Here is a 19,128-nt window from a genome sequence, read left to right as displayed (position 1 = left end):
TGAGTTTCCTCTGTCTTAGAAGCCACTGCTGTGTAAGATCCACAGGATTTGTGGGCAAGAGATCTGAGCTTTAATCTTTTTAAAGATCTCTGTGATTGACTCAGGGAAAAACATTTAATTTCTCAGCTCTTCACCTGTAAAATTGATTGAACTAAGCTTCTGTGATTACGATTTCTTCTGGCTTTGAGATTCATCTCTTTCCCTCTACACACACACACACACACACACACACACACACACACCCCTTATCCCACTGTATTTCTGGCCATTAACGTTCAGTGTCATACCAAGCCTTATTGGAGACTGGGGTCAAAAGAAAAAAATTAGTAATACGAGTCTTCTCTTTATGTAAAATATTTTGTTCATCATGGGCTTTCTTTTATTACATTAACTCAGATTTTTAAAATATTGCATTAAAACGTTAATCTTAATCTGTAGACATGGAAAAAGACCCAGAAGTCCCTGGATGTGCTGGCTGCCAGCCTGATGAAATATAGTGTGGAGAGCTGGAACACAAGGTCCCTGCTGACACTGAATTACTGAAGAAAACTCCCCCTTCTCTGGCCACTGTGTGGCCTGCAAAGCATAAAATATGTACTATCGGGCACTTTACAGAAAAAGTTTGCTAACCTCTTATACCAAGCAATTCTGAGCCGAATTTCCTGTTACTTGTAACCATAAAAATTCTAAGTATTACACTCCCCTAAACCCTGGCAGCACCAAACTACTTGATGATACTCAAAGAGGAAATGTATAAGGCCATCATCAATTTATTCATGCTGTTTCCTCTGCCTAAAATGCAACTCCCTCCACGTGACTATACAGTTGCCCCTCAGTATCCAGCGGGCATTGGTTTCACAACCTCCCACGGATACCAAAATCCACATATGCTCGAGTCCATTAAATAAAATGGTGTAGTATCCACATATAACCAATGCAAATCCTCCCACAGATTTTAAATCATCTTTAGGTCACTAAAGGACCTAATACAACGTAAATGCTATGTATAGTTGCTATCCTGTACTGCTTTCTTATTTGTATTATTTATTTATTTATTTATTTGCGATGGAGTCTCACTCTTGTCACCCAGGCTGGAGTGCAATGATGGCGATCTCGGCTCACTGCAACCTCTGCCTCCCAGGTTCAAGTGATTCTTCTGCCTCAATTTCCCAACTAACTGAGATTACAGGTGCCTGCCACGACACCTGGCTAATTTTTGTATTTTTAGTACAGACAGGGTTTCACCATGTTGGCCAGGCTGGTCTTGAACTACTGACCTCAGGTGATCCACCTGCGTCAGCCTCCCAAAGTGTTGGGATTACAGGCCCTGAGCCACTGTGCCAGGCCTTATTTGTATTATTTGTTCTTGTTGGGTTTTTTTCTGAATATTTTTGGTCTGCAGTAGTGAACTTTTGGAGTCCCCTTAAGTTGTGTAGCTCACTGGCCTCGTCCTAGTTCCAGTCCTGTCAACCCTCCTCTGCATATAGGTGAGTTGCTTGGTGACAGAAGGAGGGATAACACAGGCAGACAGAAAGAAGACACTAAATATTACCCACTTTATAAGATTCCCGGGGCCAGCAATAATGGTTATTACCAGCAACTTACCTATAATTTCTCGTTGCTTCTGTCCTGTTTGTTTGTTTCCCCAAACTCTTTGGGTATGGGCATAGGGATCCTCACATCAGGGTCTTTTTTCTTTCTTTCTTTTTTTGAGACTGAGTCTTGCTCTGTCACCCAGGCTGGAGTGCAGTGGTGCGATCTCAGCTCACTGCAACCTCCACCTCCTGGGTTCAAGCAATTCTCCTGCCTCAGCCTCCTGAGTAGCTGGGACTACAGGTGTGTGCCACCACGCCTGGCTAATTATTGTATTTTTAGTAAAGATGGGGTTTCACCATGTTGGTCAGGCTGCTCTCCAACTCCTGACCTCGTGATCCGCCCACATTGGCCTCCCAAAGTGCTGGGATTACAGGCATGAGCCACCATGCCCAGCTGTTTTTTCTTTCTAATCCCACTTTTCACACACCAAGTGCCCAGCATGAGCTATGCATTAAATTACTAGAATGAAATGGCGGAGTGCACACTGAACTCCAGAGTTCACGTCAACCCTTCTCTGACCTTCCATAAGGCAACTATCTACCATTTAAAACATTGGTTTTTATTTATTTATAATTTTTAATTTAATTTTTCTTTCGGAGACAGGATCTCACTGTCGCCCAGGCTGAAGAGCAGTGCCACATCATGGCTCACTGTAGCCTCCACCTCCTAGGCTCAAGTGATCCTCCCATCTCAGCCTCCTAGTAGCTGGAAATACAGGCATGCATTACCACATCTGGCCAATTTTAAAAAGTTTTTCTAGAGACAAGGTCTCATATTATTCCCCAGGCCGGTCCCAAACTCCTGGGCTTAAGTGATTCTCCCACCACAGCCTCCCAAAGTGCTAGGATTATAGGGGTGAGCCACTGTGCCTGGCCTTAAAATGCTGTTTTTGTTTATTTTATTTATTTTTTTGAGACAGAGTTTCACCCTGTCACTCAGGCCGGAGTGCAATGGGTAATCTTGGCTCACCTCCCAGGTTCAAGTGATTCTCCTGCCTCAGTCCCCAGAGTAGCTGGGATTACAGGCATGTGCATCACACCCAGCTAATTTTTGTGTGTGTGTGTATAAATATATATATATATCTTAGTAGAGGCAAGGTTTTACCATGTTGGCCAGGCTGCTCTTGAACTCCTGACCTCAAGTGATCTGTCCATCTTGGCCTCCCAAAGTGCTGGGATTACAGGCATGAGCCACTGCACCCGGCCAAAACATTGTTTTCTAAAGTTAAGAAATAAAAACACAAGCAGCTGGAAAACCAGAAAACGAAAAACAGTTGTTTTGGCAAAATGTTATCAGATAATGAGAAAGAAATTTGGGTTTCATTTCTTGCATTTTCCTCTCAGAGTCAAGAGGAGCAGGAAGACTTACAACTTAGACAAACGAGCCTCGTGGTACCCAGAGGATTCCAGAACCTCCCTACCCTGAGGAGGGCCACGTGCCAGACTCACCCATTCTTTGACCTAACAAACCAAAGGCTGCGGGCGACCCACTACCTTGCAGTGGGACCCACAGGTCATCTTCAAATTGTAATAGGCTGGGCTCAGGAGGAGGAGCAGAGGTCATGGAACCGAAGCGTTCTTCAGGATAAGGCTGCATTAGAGAACATCACAAAGGAATGCATTGCTTTCAATGAGTGCATTCATAAAGATGTAGCTATGAAATGGATTTGTGCTGAAGCCCTCCCTGTCAAACATTTATCAAATAAGTAAGCAAGAATTAGTGTTCAGGGCCGGGTGCAGCGCAGTGTCTTATGCCTGTAATCCCAGCACTTTGGGAGGCCAAGACAGGTGAATCATTTGAGGTCAGGAGTTTGAGACTAGCCTGGCCAACATGGGGAAACCCTATCTTTACTAAAAATACAGAAATTAGCTGGGTGTGATGGCATGCACCTATAATCCCAGCTACTTGGGAGAATCACTTAAACCCAGGAGGTGGAGGTTGCTGTGAGCTGAGATCATGCCACTGCACTCCAGCCTGGGTAAGACCCTGTCTCAAAAAAAAAAAAAAAAGAATTGGCATTTGGGTGCTGCAGTTCAGGAAAGACCTGGACAGGACTGTCTTCTTTGGCCACTAACTGGCTGTGTGCCCTTGGACAAATCACTCACCTTTTCTGTGCTTCATTTTTTTCATCTGTAAAACAGGCTGTGGATGAGATCACTGCTCTAGTCCCTTCTGCCTCTGATGTTACATCGAAGGTGCTCTATGAAATGGGTTGGGGGGGGTAGTTTTCTTTGCTAAACCTTCCCTCCTGCTGTCTTTCTGCCCTACTGGGCTTTATTTCCCCCCCGCAGAAAATGTCAATTCTTAATCAGTAGGATTCAAAACGTGAAGCCTACAAAGCTTTACCGTACATCTGGGAAGAATGAAGTTTTACCTTTCAAAGCAGAGAAATGGAATTTGCTTCGGATTCTAATACAGCAAGTCACACCCCCACAGAAACGAAATGGAAGCATGAAAGACTGTGAAAATCTGGGTCTCTGCACAAGCAAAGAGCAAGCACTGTGTTGGTATTTTTAAAGATTTTCATTTCATATGTAACACCTTTGTGCTTCCTTTCTGTACTTCTCCATCTCTTTCCAGCTCTACAATGAGCTATTTTAAGACTCTGTTTTCCTGCTATACAGTATTCCTGTTCAGAGAGGCAATTTAATTGTCATCAGACTTTTTCTTAGTCTTTCAAGACCTTTTGTTATGGTGAAATCATTTTAGGCACACCAAGCGCAAATCCATTAAATACTTGCCTTATTTCACTAATGAACTATTGTGGGTGGTGAAAATTAACTTTATTCCACTCACATATCTGTTAAATTTTTAAAGTTGAAAAACGAAGGCTGCAAATAACTCAAGTCCAATGAGAGTCTCCTCTTAAAATGTTGTCTGTTGTTTCATTTGTGCTGAGATGTATCCAAAAATATATATAAAAATAATTCACAAAACGAAGGGCTCAACAGGTCCAATCTCAGGGTTAGATACCGCAAAACTTTTTACAGCCTAAATATGCTTAAGAATTGAAAGGCCCCTCTGTTAATGGATTTGAAGAGAGTTTTCTGACTGGGTGTGTTTAAGCTTATCCCCGTGGGCAGATCAGATATTGGCACATTTGTTTAAAACCTGGTAGTGATGATATGAAGGTCCTGGGTTGAACTGCTGTACCACACGGCCATTGTTGCTCCACGTCATGACTCAGGCTGTAGCCCTAACACCTCTCTGCCATTTTATTTTATTTTTATTATTTTTTACTTTTTGAGACAGAGCCTCACTCTGTCACCAAAACTGGAGTGCAGTGGTGCAATCTCAGCTCACTGCAACCTCTGCCTTCCAGGTTCAAGTGATTCTCATGCCTCAGCCTCCTGAGTAGCTGGTTTACAGGCACCTGTCACCATATCCAGATAATTTTTGTATTTTCAGTAGAGACAGGATCTCACCATGTTGGCCAGGCTGATCTTGAACTCCTGACCTCAAGTGATCCTCCCACCTTGGTCTCTCAAAGTGCTGGGAGTATAGGCGTGAGCCACCGTGCCCAGTCTCTCTACCATTTTAAACTTTCTATGGAAGGCCACAAAGGACAAGGGGAGAGGGTGTGATGTGATGGAGTCAGGTAAATCCTTCCCCAAAGCATGGAAAGGGTCTCCAAGCCCAGGCTGTACTTACTGAAGGCCAAGAATGTCACTTTGACAAGCTGGGACAATACATTATAATTAAGACAGGTCAGACCCATTAGCTCTGCTTGAAAGATACTTTGAAAACAGAAATCATCCCTATCACATGGGGGGCGTTGGTGGAGATGTGCCTTCAGAGAAAAAGGGCAAATGCCACAGCTCAAAAAACAAAGTTCTCTTCTGTGACACAGACCCAGTCCCACAGGGAAAGGAGAGTCAGAGTCCTGTCCCTGAAGATACACGTCTCCAGAACGAATGAGGACCTTGATAAATGTGCAGGTGGGATAGACTGTTAAGTGCTTCCTTATTTATAATACGTCCCTCTCAGAGCCAACTCAGATTTACTGAAATTCATGTCAGGGCCTTAGGTAGAAGCAGCAGCTTGCCGATTTTTCTTTAGATTTAATTCCAATTTCCGCTTCTAAATGTGTGCCACCTGCTCCAAGGGCTTCCATGAGCCTGTGCTTTAACCCTCTACTCTTTTCTCCTTTATCTCTTCTTCCTGGCTCCTTTTAATTTGTCTCCCTTTTTTTTTTTTTGAGAGAGTCTCGCTCTGTCACCCAAGCTGGAGTACAGTGGTGTGATCTCAGCTCACTGCAACCTCTACCTTCTGGGTTGAAGTGATCCTCCTGCCTCAGCCTCCCAAGTAACTAGTCCAAACTCCATCAAGTGGTCCTCCCACTTTGCACCCAAAGTGCTGGGATTACAGGCATGAGCCACCATGCCCAGCTCTCCTTCTTTCTTTCTCAACCCAAATGGTAGGTTGTTGAGAAGGCACACTGAATGATAAGTAAAAAGAATCCAGTCTCAAAGAAGAGAGACCAAAAAAATCCCCAAATTTGTGTTTTGTGACCATGAAGTAATTTCTAAAAGAGTCTGCTGGAGTTCACAGTGATTCTGAGTTTAGGGCTTAACAATGTAACCAGTGACAGCTCAAAAACATAAATGAATAAAAGGGGAATGATAAGGCAGTTGTCTTTTTTTTCTGTCTATAAAACTAATTGTTTCATTGTGCTTCCATACACACACTCACATGTACACACAATCTGATACCTTTATTTTTTTATATTAAATGGCAGTGAGCCATGAAAGACTACAGAGAATTATAAGCAGAGTCTGCCTTAAAACAAAAAAAAACCTTCCTCCAGTGACAGTAAATTGGATAAATACTATTTTTAGATTAAATATATCTAACTGATGTCCAGATGTGATTCTACCACATGAAGAGAAAAACAAATCTATCAAAGCACTGAACTGTACTTGAAAACATTTTTAAAATTTTCTGGTAATAATGACTTATAATGGAAAGACTGAGACGTTTGGAACTGACCATCAGCCTCTGTAGCACTTCCCTCTGGAGCAACATCTGCACACATGGCTCCAAGATGTACATGATCCTGAGGTTTGCATTTCTGATTTAATTGTTACTAACTCTCTGGGCTTGCGACTTGCAGTATATTTCACATGAGCATAAGGAATAAAGCAGGAATGTATTAGTCCATTCTCATAAAGGACTACCTGAGACTGGGTAATTTATGAAGAGCTGAATGGACTCACAGTTCCGTAGGCTTAACAGGAAGCTTGACCGGAAGGCCTCAGGAAACTTACAATTGTGACGGAAGGGGAAGGAGAAGCAAGCACCTTCTTTTCAGGGTGGTAGGAGAGACAGTGAGGAAAGGGGGAAGACTTTTAAACCACACACTTAAGCCGTCAGATTTCATGAGAACTCACTTTCACGAGAACAGCAAGGGTGAATTCTGCCCTAGAATCCAAGCACCTCCCATCTGGCCCCTCCTCCAATTTGACATGAGATTTGGGTGGGAACACAAATCCAAACCATATCAAAGAAGAACGGGTATCAGCACCGTACTAAGCCAGTGGGTTAGAGACTGATGTAGTTCAGCTGTGGCCCCACCCAAAATCCCATCTTCAATTGTAATCCTCACAATCCCCATCATCCTGTGTTAAGGGAGAGACCCGGTGAAGGTAATTGAATCATAGGGGTGGGTTCCCCCATGCTGTTCTCATGGTAGTGAGTGAGCTCTCATGAGATCTCATGGTTTTATAAGGGGCTCTTTCCCCTTCGCTCAGCACTTCTATTTCCTGCCACCTTCTGAAGGAAGTGCCTTGCCTCCCCTTTGCCTTCTGCTATGATTGTAAGTTTCCTGAGGCCTCCACAGCCATTTGTAACTGACAGTCAATTAAACCTCTTTTTTTTTTTTAAATAAATTATCAGTCTCAGGCAGTTCTTACAGCATCGTGAAAATGGACCAATATGAGAACTTTTTTTTTTTTGAGACAGAGTCTCACTCTGTTGCTCAGGCTGGAGTGCAGTGCGCAATCTTGGCTCACTGCAAACTCTGCCTCCCAGGTTTAAGCAATTCTCCTGCTCAGGTTCCCAAGTAGCTGGGACAACAGGTGTGTGCTACCACGCCCAGCTAATTTTTGTAATTTTAGTCGAAATGGGGTTTCATCAAGAACTTTTAGATGATGGATATTACAAGGTCATCTGCTTGTCTGGATGATGTGTTTCTGCTCCAGACATTCTTGGAAGTCCTTTTACTGATTCACTCAACAAACACTGGTCAAGCACCTACAACTTTCCAAGTTCTCTTTTTGGTGCTGAGCATAAAGTGATGATCAGAACAAACATAGCCCCTGCCCTCATGCTTACAGTCTAGTGGAATTTCTTTTGGAGCCCAGTTTGCAAATTACAAAAGAAAATCCTTTTTATTACTTTAGTGACACAACTAGTAGTGTCGTGTTCGATCACAGCCTTAATTACTGAGCCCGTCCCTGAACAATGTCTGGCCATTTAAAAAAATGTCAACCCCTAAAATATAGTTGCTGAAGATATTCAAAATATATAATGTGATACAGGATCTAAGAGAAGAGTTGTCAATTAATTATTGGGCAATGACATTATCACTTAAAGAAAGGCATGGCTTGTCAGAGTGACGGTTTCTGGATTTGATGCTCCTACCTGGGAATAAGAATATCCCACCCAGGAATTGCAGCCAGGTGGCAGGGAAGAAGCGGGGGTGAGGGGAGTGGCAGGTAACTAGGTGCAACAAGTCTAATCCAAGTCCAGGCAGGTGATAAAAGCCCTCAGTAGAGGAGGGAGTTGCACTCTTATGGGGGATTGAGATATCAAATGAGTGTAGCTTCAGAAGAGTTAAGCCCAGAAGGTTAGATAATCTTAGCCAAGCTGTATAAGAGAATCTATCCAAAAACTAGATGGAGAAGAGCAGGAACTAGGCCTGCAAGCTGGGCAGGAAACCTCAAGGGAATAGAAATATCCAAGTTACCCAAAAGAACCTGTCTGTTAGCAACTGGATAGGTGAGCTAGCCTCTCCAAGGGCCAAGGAATGAAGGGGCCAGGCCACATGTCCTCACAGTACCTTGAAGCACTGGGCACTTCTGCTCTTAGTCGGAGTGCCCACAACTACTTTATCTTTATTTTTATTTTTTTGAAACAGAGTCCAACTCTGTCCTCCAGGTTGGAGTTCAGTGGCACGATCTCAGTTCACTGCAGCCTCCACCTCTCAGGTTAAAGCAATTCTCCTGCCTCAGCCTCCCCAATAGCTGAGATTACAGGCACATGCCACCACACCTGACTAATTTTTCTATTTTTAGTAGAGACGGGTTTTCACCATGTTGGCCAGGCTGGTCTCGAACTCCTGACCTAAAGTGATCCGCCTGCCTTGGCCTCCCAAAGTCCTGGGATTGTAGACATGAGCCACTGCACCCAGCTGCCACCACTACTTTAAAATATTCAAGACTGCAGATGACATACTGTCTGGATGGCCCCTTCTTTGTCCCAGTAAGAGGATGAAGAAGGTGATGAATAACTGTTTACTTACTATGAACAGTCAAAAAGGAGGTAAGATATAACAGGGACTAATGACTTTATTTGACATTATTGCATAATTATTTCTCAAATATCCAGGAGCCATTTGAAGATGCATGAATACAAAAAGAGGATCTTTTCATCACTGACGACTTACATACACTGTGCTGCAGTTTAAATTGAGATATTTTTTTCAGCCCTAGAGATGATTTGCAGGTAGCCCTATAAACTCTTCTACTCCAAATTATTCACAAATGGCCACCCTGGACAGAAGTTTCATTACAACCTGGAGTGGTGTATAGGCATGAATAGAGGTGATCAAACTGATGAAAACATGGGCTTGCAACATCAAGTTCACCCACATTGTATTTTACAGCTAGCCACAGCGCCCTTATTTCCTCCTCAAGCTGCCCTATCAGGAGAGTCTTCTAGCCTAGCGGGTCAGAAATATACTAACCATGTAGCTCCTGGATGCCTTGGGTGCCACTCCCTTGGGAAACTCTCTGGAATTACTTCTGGATTTCTGCCTCAACACCCAGCTTTAGACCAGTGGTTTTCAAACCTGAGATTCCACAGTACTCTGGGGGTCCCTCGGGGTCCATGGAATAGCCTGGTGGGTGGGGCCCAGACTTCCCCCTCTGCATGCATATATAGCTGCTCCTTCTTTTATTTGTGTTGTTAGTTTTCTATACAAGTCTCCATTCAAAATTTTCTTTCATAAAACAAACAGGTCAGAGGAAGTTCTATTACACATGCATTTTTTAAAGATTGGAAAGCATTGTTCTAGACCAGGAGTCAGCAGTTGCTTTAGCCATATGTGGAATGAACAGGGCTAGACAGTGGAGTAAGCAAATTCCTTCCACGGCTTATTAAACACGAGGCATATAGACAAGAAAGAAGAAAAATTGGGAAATAGGAAGGTGGAAAAAGAAAGTCAGAGAAAGAAAAGGATCAGCGGCTGCAGTCATGATTTAGGGGCCTTTCGTCCCAGAAGATGCACACATGCATCTAATACCATGCAACTGAACCATCTGAGGGAATCCACGGATGACAAGGAATCTTCACCTCTAGGGGCCCAGGTTGGAAACCATGGGAAGGCATCCATTCATCCACAGAAAATAGCTACGCTTACCCCCTTAGAGACATAGAGTGCCGTGCATGTTGAGAAGGAAAAGTCTGGCTTCTTGATTTTTCTTTAATGCTACTCTGATAATTTGACCTGACGCTCTTTACAAGGATGCTGCTATGAATGAACCACACCCAAAGCTCTGCTATGAATGAATGCTATAATGAACCACACCTAAAGTTTTGAACATGAGCTTTCAAATATTTTACTCAAGATTCTCACTAATATGGCTGGGCATGGTGGCTAATGCCTGTAATCTCAGCACTCTGGGAGCCTGAGGTGGGTGAATTACCTGTGGTCAGGAGTTCAAGACCAGCCTGGACAACATAGTGAAACCCTGTCTCTACTAAAAGTACAAAAATTAGTCGGCCATGGTGGCACGCACCTGTAATCCCAGCTACTCAGGAGGCTGAGGCAGGAGAATCGCTTGAACCCAGGATGTGAAGGTTGCAGTGAGCTGAGATTATGCCACTGAACTCCAGCCTGGGTGACAGAGCAAGACTATCTCAAAAATAAAAGGTTCTCATTAATATGACTGATGGCTTCTATCGGCTACTGGCCAATCATGTCTTTAGCTCTGTAATCAGAACAAATAATATAATTGTCAGTTATAGATGAAGTCTACCACTTGCCACATAGTTCCAATGGCTGTCATGTTACTGGTTCCCCTTGAAAGCACAAACAATTCAGGCTTTTGCTGGAGACATTCAAAATCATCTGGTTATTGGCCAGGCATGGTGGCTCATGCCTGTAATCCCAGCACCTTGGGAGGCTGAGGCGCTGGGATCGCTTGAGGCCAGGAATTCGAGACCAGTCTGGCCAACATGTTGAAACCCCATCTCTACTAAAAATACAAAAATGTGCTAAGGCGGAAGAATTGCTTGAACCTGGGAGGTGGAGATTGCAGTGAGCCAAGATTGCGCTACTGCACTCCAGCCTAGGCAACAGAGCAAGACTCCATCTCAAAAACAAACAAACAAATGAACAAACAGATCTAGTTACTTCTATATTCCTAACTCTGAGCAAAGGCCCTCGGTGTCATCCTGAAGCCTCTGACACCCCTTAGGTCTTGATTGTCGCTGACACTGACACTTGTGATCAGCCTTCTATTTAGACTCTTAAGACTTAGTCGGCCGGGCACGGTGGCTCATGCCTGTAATCCCAGCACTTTGGGAGCCGAGGCGGGTGGATCATGAGGTCAAGAGATCGAGACCATCCTGGTCAACATGGTGAAACCCCGTCTCTACAAAAATTACAAAAAATTAGCTGGGCATGGTGGTGCGTGCCTGTAATCCCAGCTACTCAGGAGGCTGAGGCAGGAGAATTGCCTGAACCCAGGAGGCAGAGGTTGTGGTGAGCTGAGATCGCACCATTGCACTCCAGCCTGGGTAACAAGAGTGAAACTCCGTCTCAAAAAAAAAAAAAAAAAAAAGACTTAGTCATCTACCAAGTCTCATAACCTTGACATACCTGACCATTCCCCAAAATAACCACTGCCTTCTGGCCGTCCATCCTTTCAAGCACTAACCAAGTAAGGTTTAATTCCAGCACAGCCTTTTCCCTTCGAGTACCAGCCTCACAGACCCAGCAGCTTACCAAATCACCAGTGACACTATGCAAAGATGCCTTAAGGCTCATGGTGGTTCATGTCTGTAATCCTAGCGTTTTGGGAAGGCTGAGGCAGGACCATTGCTTGAGGCCAGGAGTTCAAGACTAGCCTGGGCAACATAGTGAAACCCTGTGTCTACCAAAAAAAAAAAAAATTAGCTGCACTTGGTAGAGCACACCTGTAGTCCCAGCTACTCTGGAGGCTGAGGCAAAAGGATTGCTTAAGCCCAGGAGTTTGAGGTTGCAGTGAGCTATGATTGTGCCACTGCACTCCAGCCTGAGCAACAGAGCAAGATTCTATCTCTAAAAACAAAAAATTGGGCCATGTGCAGTGGCTCACACCTGTAATCCCAGCACTTTGGGAGGCTTAGGCAGGCAGATCACGAGGAGTTTAAGACCAGCCTGGCCAGCATGGTGAAAACCCATCTCTGACAAAAATACAAAAATTAGCCAGGCATGGTGACAGGCTACTCGGGAGGCTGAGGCAAGAGAATCGCTTGGAACCAGAAACCGGAGGTTGCAGTAAGCCAAGATCGCGCCACTGCACTCCAGCCTGGGTGACAAGAGCAAAACCCTGTTTCAAAAAAATAAAATAAAATAAAAAACCCAAAGACACATTAAACTCAATATACCTAACACTGGACTCTTCTTTCCTCCCTATCCATTCCTCTGTCTGCCTCTCCACACCCACCACCACAGCTGTCTATCTGTACACAGCTGCTTCAGACAAGGTTCTCTGGGTTTTTTCCTTCTTTCTCTTTGACTTGTATCCAACAAGTGTTAGGTCTTAATGGTTTCCACATCCTTCATGGCCAGGTGCTTTAGTTCAGGTCATCTTCATCTGCCTTACAGATTACTACAACAATTTTTTAGTTGGCTTTCATAATTTCATTTTTAACCCTCCACCCTGGCCCTCAATTTGCTGCCCATAACCTATCAAAATTACAAATCTGACCTTGTAACGATTTCTACTTAAAATCCTTCAGTAGATGCCCTTTGCCTTCAAAATACAACCAAACTTCTTCACGTGGGATTTAATGCTCGTCATACACTGTCCTTGTGTCTCTCTCCACTTGCCCCTGGCCAACACCCACAGCTCGGGCCCAGCACAACACGTGCGATTTCCCTCTCGGCCCCCCTTCTTCTCTTTGTTGCCACCACCTCATCATTCAAAAATATTTTGAATGTTTACACCAGCACTTATTTGGTGCCCTTCACAGATACTATCTCTCTTTTTTTTTTTTTTTTTTTTGAGACCCAGTCTTGCTCTGTCGCCCAGGCTGGAGTGCAGTGGCACCATTTCGGCTCACTATAACCTCCACCTCTCAGGTTCAAGCAATTCTCCTGCCTCAGCCTCCCAAGTAGCTGGGATTTCAGGCGTCCGCTACCACACCCAGCAAATTTTTGTATTTTTAGTAGAGATGGGTTTTCACCATGTTGGCCAGGCTGTTCTCAAACTCCCGACCTCGGGTAATCTGCCCACATCTGCCTCCCAAAGTGCTGGGATTACAGGCATGAGCCACCACACCCAGCCACAGATATGATCAGTTCTAATCCTCCCACCAATCCCATAGGACTTGCAGAAGCTCATAAGTTTGCCCAAGTGTACACAGCGAGTGAGTAGCTAGACTAAAATTTGGGCTTGCCTAACATCAGTGCCTACATTCTTTTCACGAAGCTGAGATGCCTCACTTTGGAACTTCACTCAGATGTCCTCCTCTCTCAGAGACCTCCTCTGGCCCAGCATCTTACCTGCTAACGTAGCATCCAGCCTGGAAATTAACTCTAACAGCCTGGGGTACCACATGGCTGTGCAAGAGTCTGTATCTGTCACAGGCTGTGAGCTTCTGGCAGGCAAACATTTGGCCTTTTAATTGTCTAAGTAAAACCTGTTCATAGATGTTAAAGTTCATATATAAAGCTAGAAGTAGACTTCTACCCCCAGGCCACCTTCTTAGAGGTAACCAATGTTAACCCACTTCTTGAGTGACCTTCCAGACATTTTTATGACTATGAAAGTAGAGGTACACATATCTTTTTCCCCTCATGGATGGGCTTATTTTATACACACTTTCTTGCATTTTTTCCCCTTAAGATCACATTTTAGATAATTTTCTACGTGAATATATGTAAATCTACTTTTTTGCATAAAAATCCATATATATTATTTTCACAACACATATAAATGAAAAACTTACTGTTTTAAGATTAGAAAGTTGGCCGGGCGCAGTGGCTCACGTCTGTAATCCCAGCACTTTGGGAGGCCGAGGTGAGTGGATCACGAGGTCAAGAGATCGAGACCATCCTGGTCAACATGGTGAAACCCCGTCTCTACTAAAAATACAAAAAAATTAGCTGGGCATGGTGGCGCGTGCCTGTAGTCCCAGCTACTCAGGAGGCTGAGGCAGGAGAATTGCCTGAACCCAGGAGGTGGAGGTTGAGGTGAGCCGAGATCGCGCCATTGCACTCCAGCCTGGATAACAAGAGTGAAACTTCGTCTCAAAAAAAAAAAAAAAAAATAGAAAGTCAATCTGGGGCCAGGCATGGTGGCGTATGCCTGTAATTCTAGCATTTTGGGAGGCCAAGGCAGGACGATCGCTTGAGGTCAGAAGGCGGAGATTGCACTGAGCTGAAATCACACACCACTGCATTGCAGCCTGGGCAACAGACTGAGACCCTGTCTCAAAAAAAAAAAAAAAAAAAAAGTCTATTTGGAAAAAATTTACCTATATGCTGTTTGTAAGAGAAACACCTAAAACATAATAACATAATGTAGAATGATTAAAAGTTAAGGAATTCATTGAATAAAATGAGAATCTCTCTCTCTCTCTCTCTGCATATTTAAGTAAATAAATGGGGAGAAGGGAAAGTTCTGCTTTACAGAAGGAAGCCAGCCGATAAATATAGAAGGAATAACAGATGTAGAAAATTGCCAACTTGGCAACCATGATAGTATTAAATGATTCAGGCAAGAATCACAAAGTCTTCCTAAAACGAGAGGGTAAAAATCTGAGGAGTAATAGGATATTTGGAACTGTCTGAAAATACCCCTCTATAAGAAAGATAATGAATTTATAAATTGCAAAGAGAAAAATTATTACTTTGCAATAAAGGTACATGATAGCCACCACCTTAACTAAGTGATCTAAATGCCGCAATGAATGGAATCCATCATCCCATATGATGTGTGGGGAAGGACACTGAGTTATTTCTGGGTATTTCTGTCAGAAGGCATCAACAGACTCTACAGTGAGGAAACCTCAGATCAACCCAAATTGAGGAACATTCTTCAAAATAACCAGCCAGACCCTTAAAAATGTCAAGTTCATGAAGGACAAGGAAAACACCGATGAAGCATTTCAAATTAAAGAGAGGTGACAACAGAGCACCACTCGTGATTCAGGACCTTTTTTGCTATTAAGGATGCCATCGGGACAAATACCAATAACCTTTCAAAATTACAAATCTGATCTTGTAACCATTTCTACTGAGAATTCTTCAATAGATTCCCTTTGCCTTCAAAATACAAGTCAAACTCCTTAGCACGGAACCCAGCATTCCTCATTAGCTGTCCCATCAGTACATTCTCCAGTATCTAAGAGATAAAGATTGTTGTTGCTGTGTTAACATTGCCGGAATTTCACACTAGGCTGGATGTGGGAGCCACAGGAGACTCAGATGAAGTCTGTATAACAGCCCCCACCATTCACGGTGTTAGGGTCATGCCTTTTTGAGTGAGCTTCCTACCGCTGAGAGAGTCCTTGCTGCAGACCAGCTGAAATCTGCACTCGAAGGATACAGAACATTCCATCACCATAAGGATGGTGGCGTGGGGGGATGGTGCCCTCCTATAACGGTGGGTACTTCCCTCCCATTCTCCCCTTCTTCACCTGTGGCAACCATGAGTCTATTTCTATAATTTTGTCATTCCAGGAATGTCATGTAAATAAAATAATACAGTATATAAACTTCTGGGATTGACTTTATTATTCACTCAGCATAATTCTCCGAAGAGTCATCGGGGTGGTTGTGTTTATCAATCGTTTGTTCCTTTTTATTGCTCAGAAGTATTCTGGATGGACCATTGTTTGTTCCACTGTTCACCTATTGAAGGACATCTGGATTTCCAGTTTTTTAGTATAATAAATAGAAGTAGGGTTAGCATTCAAGTACAGGTTTTTGTGTGACTATAGTCTTCATTTGGGGAAAATAAATGTCCAAGAATGTGATTGCTGGATTGTATGGTAATTGCATGTTTTTTATTTTATTTTATTGAGATGGAGTTTCCCTCTGGCACCCAGGCTGGAGTGCAGTGGTGCAATCTTAGCTCATTGCAACCTCTGCCTTCCCAGTTGAAGTGATTCTCCTGCCTCAGCCTCCTGGGTAGCTGGAATTACAGGCACGCACCACCACATCTGGCTAATTTTTGTATTTTTAGTAGTTATGGGGTTTCACCACGTTTGTTGGCTAGGCTGGTCTCGAACTCCTGATCTCAGGTGATCTGCCCACCTCAGCCTCACAAAGTGCTGAGATTACAGGTGTGAACCACTGTGCCTGGCTGCATGTTTCATTTTTAAAGAAATTGCCAAACTGTTTTCCAGCGTGGCTCACCATTTTACATTTCCACCAGCAATGTATGAGTGATCTGGTGTCTTTGCCAGCATCTGGTGTTTTCACTGTTTTGCATTTTAGCTATTCTGACAGGCTTGTAGTGGTATCTTGTTATGGTCTTAATTTGCATTTCCCTAATGGCTAATGATATCAAACATCTTTTCATGTGTTTATTTGCCATCTGTATTATCTTCTTCATGTCTTTTCTCTACCTTCTAATTGGATTTTTGCTTTTTTTACTGTTGAGTTTTGAGAGTTCTTTATATATTCCAGTACTAGTCCTTTGTCAGATATGTAGCTTACAAATATATTCCCTGCAGAAATATGTGCATAACTTGTCTTTTTATCCTATAAAAAAAACTTTTATATTAGGTTCAGGGGTACATGTGAAGGTTTGTTATATAAGTAAACTCATAGCACAGGAGTTTGTTGTACAGATTATTTTGTCACCCAGGTATTAAGCCTAGTACCCACAGTTATTTTTTCTGCTCCTCCCCCTCCTCCCACCCTCCACCCTTCACCCTCAAGTGGACCCCAGTTCTGTTGTTCTTGTCTTTGTTTTCTGAAGTTCTCATCATTTCGCTCTCAGCTTATAAGTGAGAACATGCGATATTTGGTTTTCTGCTCCTGCATTAGTTTGCTAAGGATAATAGCACCCACCTCCATCCATGTTCCTGCAAAAGACATGATTTCATTCTTTTTTGTGGCTGCATAGTATTCCATGGTGTATATGTATTACATTTTCTTTATCCAATCTGCCATTGATAGGTATTTAGGTTAATTCCATGTCTTTACTATTTTGAATAGTACTGCAATGAACATTCACACGCATGTGTCTTTATGGTAGAATGATTTATATTTCTCTGGATATACACCCAGTAATGGGATTGCTGGGTTGAATGGTACTGCTTTTAGCTCTTTAAGGAATTGCCACACTGCTTTACACAATGGTTGAACTAATTTACACTCCTACCAACAGTGTATAAGTGTTCCCTTTTCTCCCCAACCTCACCAGCATGTTACTTTTTGACTTTTTAATAATAGCTATTCTGACTGGTGTAAGATGGTATCTCATTTTGGTTTTGATTTGCATTTCTCTGATAATCGGCTATATTGAGCTTTGTTCATATGCTTGTTGGCTGCACGTATGTCTTCTTTTGAAAAAGTGTCAGGCCAGGCGCGGTGGCTCACGCCTATAATCTCAGCACTTTGGGAGGCCGAGATGGGTGGATCACGAGGTCAAGAGATCCAGACCATCCTGGTCAACAAGGTGAAACCTCGTCTCTACTAAAAATACAAAAATTAGCTGGGCATGGTGGTGCATGCCTGTAGTCCCAGCTACTCGGGAGGCTGAGGCAGGAGAATTGCTTGAACCCAGAAGGCAGAGGTTGCAGTCAGCCGAGATTGTGCCATTGCACTTCAGTCTGGGTAACAAGAGCGAAACTCCGTCTCAAAAAAAAAAAAGTGTCTATTTATATCCTTTGCCCACTTTTGAATGGGGTTGTTTTGTTTTTGTAAATTTGTTTAAATTCTTTACAGATGCGGGATATTGGACCTTTGTCAGATGCATAGATTGCAAATATGTTCCCCATTCTGTAAGTTGTCTGTTTACTCGGTTGATAGTTTGTTTCGCTGTGCAGAAGCTGTTATGTTTAATTAGATCCCATTTGTCAAGTTCTGCTTTTGTCATGATTGCTTTCAGTGTCTTTGTCATGAAATCTTTGCCAGTTCCTGTGTCCAAGATGGTATTGCTTAGGTAGTCTTCCAGGGTTTTTATAATTTTGGGTTTTACACTTAAGATTAAAGATTACACTTTAATCTTAAAGTTGGATTAAAGACTTAATAGAGTTGAGTTTTATACATGGTGTAAGGAAGGGGTCCAGCTTCAATCTTCCGTATATGGCTAGGTAATTATCCCAGCACCATTTATTGAATAGGGAGTTTTTATCCTCTTAATGAGGTCTTTTCAGAGCAAATTTTTTTATTTTGATGACATCAAGTGTATCAATTTTTCCTTTTCTGGATTATGTTTGTGGGTCAAGTCTAAAATTTTTTGCATAAGCTTAGATTCCAAAGATTTTCTCCTATTTTTTTCTAAACAATCTTATAGTTTTACATTTCACATTTAAGTTCACAATCTTTTGAGATAATTTTTGTATAAGGTGTGAGAGGTCAAGTTCCTTTTTTCTTTTTCACCTATAAATATCCAATTGCTCCAGCACCATGTGTTGAAAAGTCTATCTTTCCTGCATTGAACTGTTCTTACATCTTGGTCAAAAATCCACTGGATATATCTGTGTGGGTCTATTTCTAGATTCTTTAATCTATTCCATTAATATATGTGTCTAATGTGTCTCTCTCTTTGCCAACACTACACAATCTTGATTACTATAGCTTCAGATTAAGCCTTGAAATTGAGTAGACTGATTATTCCCACATTACTCCTTATTCAAAATTGTTTTAGATTTTCTTTTTAAAAATTTCTAATGATCACTTATATTTAGAAGCCCTACCTCTCTTTGTTTTGATTAAAAGTCACATAGCCTTACATTAGTATATTTTTTTAAAATTCTACCCAAAAGATAGTTGTATTCTGAAAATAACAAAGATATAGTTAGCTTGAAGAGACCCGGGGTATCCAATACTAACAACTTCCATGATTATTTCTCTGCAAGTGC

The sequence above is a fragment of the Callithrix jacchus genome, chromosome 5 (genome assembly GCF_049354715.1).
Source record: "Callithrix jacchus isolate 240 chromosome 5, calJac240_pri, whole genome shotgun sequence".
Classification (NCBI taxonomy): domain Eukaryota; kingdom Metazoa; phylum Chordata; class Mammalia; order Primates; family Cebidae; genus Callithrix; species Callithrix jacchus.
The sequence above is the reverse complement of the archived record's forward strand: the minus strand, read 5'-3'. Positions refer to the sequence as shown.